At 42.8% G+C, this 14,486-nt stretch overlaps 1 protein-coding gene across 2 annotated transcripts in view; it reads left to right on the top strand.

The window, feature by feature from the left end:
- The first annotated feature begins 1,805 nt into the window (after window positions 1-1,805).
- LOC123748576 (uncharacterized) overlaps window positions 1,806-14,486 on the top strand; it is a 95,155-nt gene continuing 82,474 nt past the window's right edge. Inside the window, exon 1 of one of the 2 annotated variants that reach the window (XM_045730742.2) lies at window positions 1,806-1,984. The gene's annotated coding sequence lies outside the window, so the exon portion shown is untranslated. The remainder of the gene's footprint in view (window positions 1,985-14,486) is intronic. The other variant, XM_045730743.2, reaches the window with a different exon arrangement.

Here is a 14,486-nt window from a genome sequence, read left to right as displayed (position 1 = left end):
CCTGTGATGCACCGAGGCACTGTCCTGTGATGCACCGAGGGACTGTCCTGTGATGCACCGAGGCACTGTCCTGTGATGCACCGAGGCACTGTCTTGTGATGCACCGAGGGACTGTCCTGTGATGCACCGAGGCACTGTCCTATGATGCACCGAGGCACTGTCCTATGATGCACCGTGACACTGTCCTGTGATGCACCTAGACACTGTCCTTTGGTGGACCTAGACACTGTCCTGTGATGCACCGAAGCACTGTCCTGTGATGCACCGAGGGACAGTCTTGTGATGCACCGAGGCACTGTCCTGTGATGCACCGAGGCACTGTCCTGTGATGCACCGAGGCACTGTCCTGTGATGCACCGAGGCACTGTCCTGTGATGCACCGAGGCACTGTCCTGTGATGCACCGAGGCACTGTCCTGTGATGCACCGAGGCACTGTCCTGTGATGCACCGAGGCACTGTCCTATGATGCGCCTAGACACTGTCCTGTGGTGCACCTAGACACTGTCCTTTGATGGACCTAGACACTGTCCTTTGGTGGACCTAGACACTGTCCTGTGATGCACCGAAGCACTGTCCTGTGATGCACCGAGGGACAGTCTTGTGATGCACCGAGGCACTGTCCTGTGATGCACCGAGGCACTGTCCTGTGATGCACCGAGGCACTGTCCTGTGATGCACCGAGGCACTGTCCTGTGATGCACCGAGGCACTGTCCTGTGATGCGCCTAGACACTGTCCTGTGGTGCACCTAGGCACTGTCCTTTGATGGACCTAGACACTGTCCTGTGGTGCACCTAGACACTGTCCTGTGATGGATCTAGACACTGTCCCGTGATGCACCTAGACACTGTCCTGTGATGCACCGAGGCACTGTCCTGTGATGCACCGAGGGACTGTCCTATGATGCACCGAGGCACTGTCCTGTGATGCACCGAGGGACTGTCCTGTGATGCACCGAGGCACTGTCTTGTGATGCACAGAGGGACTGTCCTGTGATGCACCGAGGCACTGTCCTGTGATGCACCGAAGCACTGTCCTGTGATGCATCGAGGCACTGTCCTGTGATGCACCGAGGCACTGTCTTGTGATGCACCGAGGGACTGTATTGTGATGCACCGAGGGACTGTCCTGTGATGCACCGAGGCACTGTCCTGTGATGCACCGAGGGACTGTCCTATGATGCACCGAGGCACTGTCCTGTGATGCACCGAGGCACTGTCCTGTGATGCACCGAGGCACTGTCCTGTGATGCACCGAGGCACTGTTCTGTGATGCACCGAGGCACTGTCCTGTGATGCACCGAGGCACTGTCCTGTGATGCACCGAGGCACTGTCCAGAAACACACAGAGACACAAGTGACGTACCGGGAAAATGTATCGTGACACACACCAGTGCGCCGTCGTGTGAATCATTAAGGAGTCATTGGCTTCACTTGGGGTCCTTTGGATCGTCCAGGGTGGGGGGAGGGACTGTGATATCCTCTGTGTGTTGGCATAACGCGGCGGATTATCATTAACGTCCTGTCCAGATATTGTCTCAGAACATAAATAAAAGTACATTTTCTGTTAATTATCTTAGAATATTCTGCATATGAATATAAATTATACAATGACCCTTCTTAGGAAGTTAAATTACAATGGAACATGTTTCCCCGTAGTTTTACTTTATATTGCTTAAGTTCTTTAGTTTTTCTTATAGTACGACGAATATATATATATTTACCATTTTTTTTTAATTGTTTGCCGGGCAGCAAGTGTGTCAGTGTTCGTAGTTTATTTGCGTCAGAGTTCAGGATCTGGTCCCTAGCTAAACATCCTCCTCCGGTCTTACACGGCCTCAGTCACAGTACGGGTGCGGCGCAGGCTTGACTGGTCGCCATTTATTGTGTGTTTGTGTCGTTCAACTGTTGTGGTTTACCGTGTGACACAGCCAGCAAAGTCCTTCTAAATACTACAGTGTATTGCATCTTCATTATAATAACAGGTAAATACGTGTTTTAGTATTTATGCATCCTAATGTGCTATGGTTCATTAAAAATCGTGATGATATTCCTAATGAAACTACATGCCAAGAGCTGTTATCCTGCTAAAGCTTTTGTGAATCCTACTTTTCGTATGGTACGTTTAGTTTGTATGAAGGTTTGTAGTAATGTTGGGAGACGCGACACAGTGGCACGTCATTGTAATAATTTGGAAGAGCTTGAATGTTGTATTTTAGGGTTAAACTTTGATACTGGGCAGGGAGAGTTTGATGTTGTGTTGAAGACGTCAGCGGATCATTCAGGTCGTGAGCATTGCTGTTCTTTGTTGCTCGAGTGACGCTTTCTATGTATGATTGTCCTGATGATGTAAGTTATATGATTCAAATATGGCCTAATTTTGATGGGTTGACTGGAACCTATAAGAAGTCTCCTCCCCCTAATATGTGCTTTCAAGGTGATAAGTACTTGTATGGAGCCAATTCTGGCACTATGATGTCTGAAACAGTGAAGAAAGTATTGTTCAATTGCCATTGGAATAATTGCAAACAATGGATGCAATTTTCATATATGTTTGTCCTGTGTTTAAACTGTGCGTTGTTAGTTTGGTGTGTCCCAGCGTCAGTCTGGTCATCGTTATATCTAGTTCTCTGGTTTTATGCCTGGCGTAATTCCAAGTTTCCCAGATCATAATACAACGATGAGCATGATGTGTTTATTTCACTGTAAAGTTTTGGGTGATGGATTTTAAGGCTCCATTTCGTTCAATATGGAATTAGATGATTTATAATCCAAGTTGCATCGTGCATCGCTTTTGCTAATTGATCTATGAGTTCTTTGCGAAGTAAGTATTCAACGGTGAGCCGGGACCCATTGGATGGACATGTCACTTCCCTCTGCATGGTGTTCATGCAGAAGCTGTAGGCGTGGATGGACAACCTCTGCGCGTGTTTTGGTGTATTATGTTGTGGCCTGAGTCGCACTTTTTGAGTCGTTACGGATGAAATATTTATCAACTTGTAATGTTTAACTTGTAGTGTACTTGAAGAGCTTTCTACAGAGTATAAATTCTGCTGTGACTATTGATGGGTAGCTGCCACCTCTGCTTGAGGTGGTAATACGGGATACACACAGCGCTGGTGACAGAATTCACTGATAGATGCGAGGTTCATATGTGTAAATTGCGATGGATTTTGAGTAGCAGTTTATCATTGTGGTGCGAAGGGTGATAATATGGGTGATTTTGGAGGTGATTTTGGTATGTTGTCTTCTGTGATGATGTTTTATGTGTTCCGTAATGCCAGAGAAGGTGGTATGGAGCGAACATCAAGCTGGGTCTCGTAGCTTTGGAAGATAGGTCTGTAAAAAGGTTATTTCCGACCCGTGCTAGAAATAGCTGTGAATGGCTGGTGGATAAGCGAAGTGGCTGGTAGGTTAGCGAGGGAGGCTGGTGGGTAAACGAGGGGACTGAATGGGTTAATCTTTTAGCAGTATGGATGTGTTGTGTTCAGTGATGCAGAGCGACAGATAGCACACATGGTGTCTCTTCTGGTGGCCGGACTTAATGAGGCCCGTGTCTCCTGGGAGGTCCAAGACAAGGGATGAACGCAGTGCACCACCAATGATTCGCGTGATACAACTTTGCTTTACTTTAAGGCTCTGGAGGTTAGTTGCCGCTAAAGATGCAAATACATGGCAACAGTAGTCGAGTCGGCTGCAAGTTGTGTAGAAACTGATCAGTATTATGTGGTGAGCTCCGCAGATAGTGCCAGTGAGGGCTGTAACGATTGGTTTGGAAGTTTGTTTTAGATGTTTTATGAGAATTTTCCGGGTAATAAGTGGAGAGTCGTGGTATGTCAAGGTATTTATCTTCCCGTACGAGATGGAGTGTTATTTATCATTAGGGTGACCATTTGAAGAATTCTTTTGTTGGTGAAAATTTGGAAACAGATTTTATTTGTGATGAACATGTCTGTTCATCAGACACATTCAGGGATGACTACAACCACGAACACTTCTGCTTTTGGTATGATGAGAACTACAACAAAAATAACACTTCAGTGTAAACCGTTGTATTCCCCATTGACGGGTATATCAGTGAGGAGGTTGAGTGCTTTTTGCATTGTACTCACCTGGTTGTGCTTGCAGGGATTGAGCTTTGGCTCTGTGGTCCCGCCCTTCAACTGCTCTATAGATTCCTGAGCCTATTGGGCTCTATCATATCTACATTTGAAACTGCGACTGAAGATTTCTGCGGAAAATTGTGGGTACTGCGCTAGGTTAACTATTATCAGAGTAGTACAATATCAGCTCATTCACGTATACCGAGAGGTAAACGGGGAACGGGAACGATACCAAACTGATATATCAGTTTGATGTATCAGGTACAAAGGCAACGAAGAACAGTGGACTTAGAATGGAACCTTGTGGTCATCTGTTGTGACTGGTATGTTATCGAAGAAGTCCCCGTGTATGTAGACCTTTCAAGTTTTATTTGTAAAGATGGATCATTGATTTGTGATATTTATCTGTGATCATAACGGATCAGCTAGGCTGTGAGTCATCCGTCAGGCTGCGAGCAGCCGCGTCCAACAGTCTGGTTGATCAGTCCAACAACCAGGAGACCTGGCTGGAGAATTTAACCGTGTAAGTAATTTTCCTTGTATGTCAAGCCGTGCGAGCTTTGCTAGTAAGCTAATGTGAGGAAAGCTGTTAATGGCCCTTCGAGGTTACAGGACAATACAGAATTTACTGTGTTTAATGGACACAGTAACTGTTGAACAAGTGGTACTGTTAACTGAGACCTTCACTGTTGAACTAGTGGTTAACTTAGACCTTCACTGTTGAACAAGTGGTACTGTTAACTGAGACCTTCACTGTTGAACAAGTGGTACTGTTAACTGAGACCTTCACTGTTGAACTAGTGGTTAACTGAGACCTTCACTGTTGAACTAGTGGTTAACTGAGACCTTCACTGTTGAACTAGTGGTTAACTGAGACCTTCACTGTTGAACAAGTGGTGTTGTTAACTGAGACCTTCACTGTTGAACAAGTGGTGTTGTTAACTGAGACCTTCACTGTTGAACAAGTGGTGTTGTTAACTGAGACCGTCGTCACTGTTGAACTAGTAAAGGTGGTTAATATTGACCTTTTTTTAAACCACTTGTGTGCTTAATGGTGACTGTCACTGTTGAACCAGTGGTGGTGCTTAATGGTGACCGTCAATGATGAACCAGTGGTGGTGGTTAATGGTGACCGTCAATGTTGAACCAGTGGTGGTGCTTAATGGTGACCGTCAATGATGAACCAGTGGTGGTGGTTAATGGTGACCGTCAATGATGAACCAGTGGTGGTGGTTAATGGTGACCGTCAATGATGAACCAGTGGTGGTGGTTAATGGTGACCGTCAATGTTGAACCAGTGGTGGTGGTTAACGGTGACCGTCAATGATGAACCAGTTAGTAGTTGGTATACATGTTTGATTTGGATGTAAACCTGCAAATATATTTAGTCAGGGAGTTTAGGCCGGAAATCACTGCACCATTATGGTACATGAACTGTTTTGGTTATACTGCTGCACGACTATGTGGTCAAGGGTTTAGGGTGCCAGAGGACAACTGCACGTCTGTGTGGTCAAGGGTTTACGGTGCCAGAGGGCAACTGCACGTCTATGTGGTCAAGGGTTTAGGGTGCCTGAGGACAACTGCACGTCTGTGGGGTCAAGGGTTTAGGGCGCCAGAGGACAACTGCACCTCTATGTGGTCAAGAGTTTAGGGTGCCAGAGGACAACTGCACGTCTGTGGGGTCAAGGGTTTAGGGTGCCAGAGGACAACTGCACGTCTGTGGGGTCAAGGGTTTAGGGTGCCAGAGGACAACTGCACGTCTGTGGGGTCAAGGGTTTAGGGTGCCAGAGGACAACTGCACGTCTGTGGGGTCAAGGGTTTAGGGTGCCAGAGGACAACTGCACCTCTATGTGGTCAAGGGTATAGGGTGCCAGAGGACAACTGGCCCTCATGAACATGCACTATTCATTTTGTTACAACAACACTGTTCTTTATGTTACAACAACACTGTTCTTTATGTTACAACAACACTGTTCTTTATGTTACAACAACACTGTTCTTTATGTTACAACAACACTGTTCTTTATGTTACAACAACACTGTTCTTTATGTTACAACAACACTGTTCTTTATGTTACAACAACACTGTTCTTTATGTTACAACAACACTGTTCTTTATGTTACAACAACACTGTTCTTTATGTTACAACAACACTGTTCTTTATGTTACAACAACACTGTTCTTTATGTTACAACAACACTGTTCTTTATGTTACAACAACACTGTTCTTTATACACACAGAATAATCACAGTAACGTGACTGCATCAATGAGAAAATCCGTAGGAGCCATTATGAGGGTTCGAACCAATGCGGTAGGTGTTCCCACATATACGACCGCGGTTGGTGTTCGTGGTCTAGTCGCGCTTGTGACTAGACCACGACATGGTGTTAGGATTTCAACCTGGAGTTCTACTGAACACATAAGGATTTCCTGAGGCTTACACTGAAGCCGGACCAGGATTTTCACTCAATCCCCCCCCCCATGTACTCTGGCTACAGCAACCTGTCCTCTTAACAATAACGTCGCTTTAGGCCGTTTGCTCGTATGGCCGAAAGTGGACGTAATTTGAAAATGAAAAACAATGATAATATATATGGGATTTTTTTTTCAACAACAGTAAGTTAAGGGTCCTCTCGTAGGTTAGGTGGGCAGGAAATTCTTATAAAATTTCAAATTTTTATGAAAAATGTTAATTGAAAGTTTCCTCTCCTAACCTTTCCGAGTAGGCCGGACGACTCAAACAGAAAACGGGACAGTACGTGATTTTTGTGAGTCGATTTCGTTTCAAATTACGTCCACTTTTGGCCCTAGCGCGCATACGAGCGAAAAGCGATGTTATTTTTAAGAGGACGGGTTGCTGTCATCCTGGAATGTTCTACCTCTGATTTTCTCACTGATGCAGTCACGTTAGTGTGATTACTCTCTGAGGTATTGAAAGAGGAGCGTCAGAGGTAGAACATTCCTTAATGACAGAGCCAGCGTGCATGGGAGGTATTGTGTGAAAATCCTGGTCTGGCTTCAGTGGAAGCCTCAGAAACTCCTTGCGTGTTCAGTAGACCTCCAGGTTACAATCCTTATACCTTGTCTTGCTATAGTCGCTAGCGCGTGTGCGTGGGAACACCCAGTGCATTGGTTCGAACCCTCATCACGGCTCCTACGGATTTTTTCACTGTTCTTTAAGTTACAAAAACACTGTTCTTTTATGTTACAACAACATTGTTCTTTATAAAACAACAACACTGTTTTTTATGTTACAACAACACTGGTCATTATGGTGCAACAACACTATTCTTCTTGGTACAGCAATACAGCTCTTGATGGTACAACAACACTTTTCTTTATAAAACAAGACACTGTTCTTTGTGGAATAACATCACTGTTCCTTATGAAACAAGAATGTTCTTTATGTTTCAACAACGCTGTTATTTAGGCTTCAGCAATGTTTTTTATGAAACAACGACAAGGGTCTTTATGATGCAACAAAACCGAGAGAAGCTCCCTTAAACATAACTTGTTACTTTTTAACGAAACTATACTTGAGTAATCTTTCTAAGACATAACTAGCATTATGCAACGAAAGTAGACAAATGCAACTTTTATACACTAATGGACAACTTAATTTGCCTCTTTAGTTTAGAAAGGCAAATCTTTCTATGACAAAACTGGTAATGTACAAGTATTCATTGGCCAATATAATTGAATCGCTTTTAAAATACTTTCATATTCTCTTTTAGGGGCCATATCACCCGGATTTAAAAAATTGTTGTAGGGTATTCATAATTTATTATCCTGATACATGTGAAAGGTGCTGCACATAGGCCAAGTTTCAGCATCTCAGCCTAAATAGAGACGGAGAAAAAAAACAAAACAAAAAAAAAGACGAATTTTTCAACCATGTTCAAAAAATTTCACAGCCCACAATTGTGAACCAAAATCATTTATAAGACACTCAGCTATGACCTTACTATATAATAAAGATTTGCATGTCACATTATTATCCCAGATGTATTTAGTGCAATAATACAGATTTTATAAAAGTTTCCCAAAAACGTATGCAACAAAATGAGGTGTATCATTATTTATAAAATCAATAAATCTACGTAGATAAGAATAATGACATGCCTTTATAGAGGCGTATTTTCTACATATAATGTGCAAGTTTCATGTAAATAGAATAATAAATAAAGGCTGTGAAATTTTATCTAGTTTTAAAAGTTGGAGTTGCGTAGCGCGCTCTCAAAGTTTCTCTACCTGCGGTCACTCGTGAGTGGTGATTTACGCATTGCGGCCAGCTCGTATGGAGAGCTCGCATGCATCTAGCTGTCAATGCTTCTCTCTTGTTCGTTTGGTAAGTCATATTGCAGTACAAATAGCTAAAAATCCAAAAATAGCATGTTCTGGGAGATATTGTGTGAGCGCGTCAGCATACATCCTCTCTCCATGAGAGACACGCAGTCACTGACTGCACCTCTCGTGTCAGACCATATGTTGTGTTGCCATATGGTTAGTTTATATTCATTTTATGCATAACATGTTATTTTCAACGCTATTACGAAAAATAAGACATCTACAACGTAAGATACAATACCCCGCGGCGTACTCACGGCGCGAGGACCAGATTCACGAAAGTTGCAGCGGGAAATTTGACTCTAATTACGTTATTTTTCAAGATATCATTAAACGGTTTGGACCACAGTGTTGCCAGAACGTTGTAGTATTTTTCGTAATTTTTCGTAAATATTCCATTTTTCATCGGATTTTCGGGTGACATGGCCCCTTTAGCAGAATTTACAGTCGGGTTCGTTCTCGACACAAAATCGAGAATTCCGGGTTCGAATCCCGAGCAGAACAGAAATGATTGGACACAATTTCATTTCACCTCATGCCTCTGTTCACCTAGCAGTGAGTATGTACTCATGAGTTATTCAGCTTGTTGTGAGGTTATATCTTGGGCTGGGTCAGAAATTTTGCCTTGGGATAGGGGGGGGGCCTCGATAAAAGGCAAAACATGTGTGAATACACTCTAGCTTCCTGTCCCCTGACACAATGAAAATTTATTATGCTGTTTAATCATCAAGAGTTTAAGACTTTACTTATTTGTAAATTAGAACTAAGTCTTAATTCAAGTTATTCTTTGAGTACAAGTAAATGTTCAATTGTAACGTAGTTTATAGGACGTGATAAGAAACAGCTTTAGTGTCCTAATTGTATTCCGTTTTTTTTAATATTTTATGATTAAAGTTTGTGTAGTAAATATTTCCCACATAAATTCTGGGGCGAGAAACACGGGTCGGAGCCCTCTGTTTAAGACTGACCGAAAAAATTATTACTTTTCCTCTGAATTTGGGACAATGTGAAGTTTTAGTTTTTTGTTTTTACCTTTGTATAGACAGAACACGAAACAATGAGTATAAATTATATAAGTTTAGACTTAGGATAGACCTGGGTAAATACTGGTTTGGTGATTGGGTTGTTGATTTGTGGAACCAATTACCGAATAACATAATAGAGGTAGAATTCATTGATCGTTTCAAGGGTAGGTTAAACATATATATATATATATATATATATATATATATATATATATATATATATATATATATATATATATATATATATATATATATATATATATTGGTGTATACTGGCAGCAGGTTTTCTTTCAAACATGTTTCATTGAATATGACCGCATATTCTGTATTTATTATTTTCTGGTTTAGGGCTTCTATCCCTCTAACTATTTTCTTAGCATCAGGGCCTAATTGAAAGCTTAATTTCAATTAAGCCCTGATGCTAAGAAAATAGTTAGAGGGATAGAAGCCCTAAACCAGAAAATAATAAATACAGAATATGCGGTCATATTCAATGAAACATATATATATATATATATATATATATATATATATATATATATATATATATATATATATATATATATATATATGAATGAGATTGGGTGGATATAAATAGGTGCTGCCTCATATGGGCCAATAGACCTTCTGCATTTATCTTCATTCTTATGTTCTTATGTAATTATGTTATTTGTGCGGCAATGTGAACTGGGCTGATGTCCCGTATTGGCGACGCAGGTTTTGGAGATCTCTTTGAGCTTTGCTCCACTATGGACTCAACATGCACCTAACGTATCTATTGTTTTGAGTGTAGTGGTGCCTCTGGTTTGCTTCACCAGCCACCAAGTTGGCCCCAATGTTCGAAATCATCAACTAACTGCAGGATCAGAGTGCAGCAAACCTCTAGAAGACCTGGATAAAAGATTCTGAACTCTTATCAGGAGTCACTTCAAGGTGGACTCCTAGAGTAGTTGCACATGTAAACAGATAGATGTACACTTAATAAAGATTTTATCCTTGGTGCAGGACAAGGTAATGTCACCTGTGAAGTCCACACCTGTGATCTCAAAATGGCAAAGGTGTACTACTCGTTCGTGCGGGATTGGAAGAGGATCTGTGTAAGGAATCACTCGAGCATACCTCCTGCAGAAACACATGATTTAATTATGGTTTTAACAGTGTCAATATGTGCGTGCTTTAGCCTTTCACCGAAATGCAGTATGTTGCTATCAAGGTCAATCCAGAGACCCAAGTCTTGTATGGTCTTTAGGGGAAGATTTTCATTAATCGTCCCGATAAATTTGCATTTGAGCTTATTCATCCAAATAAATAGGAACACATGAAAATATGTGTTTTATCACTGTTTTCTTTAAAAACAAAATCATATTCTGAGTGACTCCAAGTAAACTTAGTTAAAGTTGAATACTAAATACAATTAATCGCTGGGGACAAGGGTGATTCTGGGACCTCACTGGAAGCTGTGACATTAGTCATTATGACTTGTGTCTTTTGTTCAGGCCACTGGTCACTGACTAGCCACTGGGGATCATTGAACCACATCTCGGGTCGAGCAAATTGGTTCAACATTAGTCCTAATGATTAATGGATTTTCTACAGTCAATGGTTGGTACAGTCAAAGAAAAGTATTCCTTAACCCCCAGTTTCATGGAAAGTGCAAATTGGCAACAAAGCGTTTGTTCTTGTCGAAGTATTGGGTTAGATTAGGAATGAATAGGCGGTTTGAAACGACGAATATCATTGGTCAAAACACCACACACCGGTTTATATAATTCACACTGATATCAAAAGTGAGGTGGCTCTACTTTTGTGCTAAAGAGTTTATTGACCTTTTATAAAAACTATATAACGTATGATAATTTTAAGAATTATCATTTGGCTGTTGAAGCAAACGACGTGACGTCACACACACATGCACAACGCTCCCTCCATGGTCCTCGCACGTCAGTCAACATCAACACACACAAACATCGCTTTTTTTAAGTTAAAAGTGGTTGGCAGACATTTACATTTGCGAAAATACTTTATATACTTTTTACGAATAATGGAATCATGACCTGATTACACCCCAATATTCAGTACGTAATAGTATGTATATTACGAGAGAGAGACAGAGAGCGAGATACTGAGAGATAGAGAGCATGATACCAAGAGAGAGAGAGACGGAAAGACAGAGATAGAGAGTAATACACAGAAAGGAAGGTAACTATCAGATGAAAGTGTCAAGCTATTACGACAATATAGCACTGGGAAAGGATCAGGATAAGAATTTAAGATGGGACAGGGGGACGGAATGGTGTCCAGCCACTGAGATTGTTGGGAATTGAGCGCCGACCTGCCGGAAGCGAGGCTGTCGCTAGAGAGAGAAAGACAGAAAGAGACAGACTTACGTTACAAATATGGTAGACGAGTAATTCTGTCATTTGATATATATCTTATACTCAACATGAACGACGTGATAATATACGTTATTCGACAAACTACTGCGTCATAAAACAAGCCAGTTTTCTACAATGTTTGTTTAACTATCAAACTATAGCAGAAAGTGTCGTCGTTTGAGTTATAGAACGTGAGCCCCTTCACTCTCCCCAGACCAATCCACAAGTCAACTCCAGAGTGCAGACTCTTTAACCCGGATAAACTCCAGGGAGTTTCAACTATTAATAATAATAGTTTCAGGCTATTTCAACAAGGGGCAATAGTTGCTATAAGAGAGACATGTCCATCACCGTCATCGTTAGGAACTTGGAATAACAAAGCCAACTGTTAGACTGTGGTGCAGGCGGTGGGAAGACTCCGGGAACTTGAACGACAAACGTCGGTTTGGTGAGCGAAGAAAAACCTCTCCTGAAGACCAGCGAATCTTGAACGCAACCGTCAGTCTCACTTTATGAATGCAGTTGCTAACAGGAATGAACTGAAATTAGTTCTATCTGGACGCAGAGTGCGATAATGACTTCATTAAGTCGCTGGATTCCAGCCAGAAAAGGTAAATGTCTAGAGCACTGCAGAGAAGGAAGAATGGATTTTGCTATTTCAGTGAAGATTTCAATTACTGGGCTTGGACTGGCCCAGTAATTACTGGGCCTAGGTGGACGGGCTTGCTGGTGGGCGGGAAGGTGGACTGCCTGGCTAGTGAGCGGGCAGGTGGATTGGCTTGTTAGTGCGCGAGCAGGTGGATTAGCTGGCTAATAAGCGGGGAGGTAGACTGGCTTGTTAGTGGGTGGGCAGGTGGACTAGCTGGCTAATGCGCGGGGAGGTGGACTGTCTGGCTAGTGCACGGGCAGGTGGACTTGCTGGCTAGTGGAAGGTCAAGTGGATTAGCTGGACAGTGACCAGGCAGGTGGACTAGCTAAATAGTGGCGGGCAGGAGGACTGGCTTTTTAGTGGGAGGGCAGATGGACTGGCTGGCTAGTGGAATGGCAGGTGGACTGGTTGGCTAGAGAGCGGGCAGGCGGACTGGCTGTCTAGTGGACGGACAGGTGGACTGACTATATAGTGGGTGGGCCGGTGGACTTGCTGGCTAATGGGCGGGCAGGTGGACTAGCCGTCTAGTGGGTGGGCAGGTGGACTGGTTGGCTAGTGAAAAGGCAGATGGACTGGCTAGCTATTGGGCGGGCACGTGGACTGGCTGACTAGTGAAAAGGCAGATGGACTGGCTGGATAGTGGGCGGGCAGGTGGACTGGCTGGCTAGTGAAAAGGCAGATGGACTGGCTGGCTAGTGAAAAGGCAGATGGACTGGCTGGATAGTGGGCGGGCAGGTGAACTGGTTGGCTACTGGCCGGGCAGGGGAACTGGTTGGCTAGATGGCGGGCTGGTGGAAAGGTTGCATAGTGGGCGGGCCGCAGAACTGGCTGGCAAGGTTAGGGGAAGGTGCAACCCGTTCTCGCAAATTCGTAAAGTCAATATTGACTTATTAACTACGTGCATAGGTGATATACTAAACATAATAGATACCCTTAAAAAGATTCATAGAAAACACCGACCTTACCTAACTTTGTTAGTATCTTAAGATAAGCATCTTATTGCTTCGTAATTACAATTATTACTTAACCTATACCTATTATAGGTTAGGTAATAATTGTAATTACGAAGCAATAAGATGCTTATCTTAAGATACTAACAAGGTTAGGTAAGGTCGGTGTTTTCTATGAATCTTTTTAAGGGTATCTATTATGTTAAGTATGTCACCTATGCACATATTTAATAAGTCAATATTGACTTATTAAATTTGCGAGAACGGGTTGGAAGGTGGAATGACTGGTAAGTGTGCGGGTAGGAGGACTGGCTGGCGAATGGGCTGGCAAATTGACTGGCTGGCTAGTGGGCGGGCAGGTGGACTGTCTGTTTTTTGGGCTGGCAATTGGACTGGGTGGCTAGTGGGAGGGCAGGTGGACTGGTTGGCTAGCGGCCGGGCAGGTGAACTGGCTGGCTAGTGGGCGGGAAGATAGACTGGCTGGCTAGTGAGCGGGTAGGTGGACATTTTTGTATTATTATTTTCTACCACAGATGTGGCAACACATTTACAATGCTAACCTGCATATAGGCATTTTCTTCTATCTTCCATGGACAGGGTGAGAGATCTGTTACACATATGACTCAGGGATTTATTGAACAATCAACCGCGGAAGGTGATTCGGTGCTTTTAAAATGCTAATCTAACCTACAGATATAAATGCATAGATACAGAGTTACGTCTGCCCTACAAAAAGTGGTCGATGTGTCTTTCACATAGTGTCATTAATGTGCATTTACAAAGGTTAAATGTAATTCTGATCAGCTTCCACATATACTTTTTACACATACATACATATATGTATGCACACATATACATTTATGCACACATATACATTTATATACATATATACATACATAGATACATCCCATACATATATCGTATTTTTTTTTGAAGGGATATTCCTGCGCGGGCCCTAAGCCTCTGGCTGGCCCACTAAGTGTTGCTTGTTTCTGTTTTACTTGGGCGGAGTATGAGTATTTATTACTCGTATGG

Source organism: Procambarus clarkii, chromosome 93 (genome assembly GCF_040958095.1).
Source record: "Procambarus clarkii isolate CNS0578487 chromosome 93, FALCON_Pclarkii_2.0, whole genome shotgun sequence".
Classification (NCBI taxonomy): Eukaryota; Metazoa; Arthropoda; class Malacostraca; order Decapoda; family Cambaridae; genus Procambarus; species Procambarus clarkii.
This window is presented reverse-complemented; position numbering and strand designations above follow the sequence as displayed.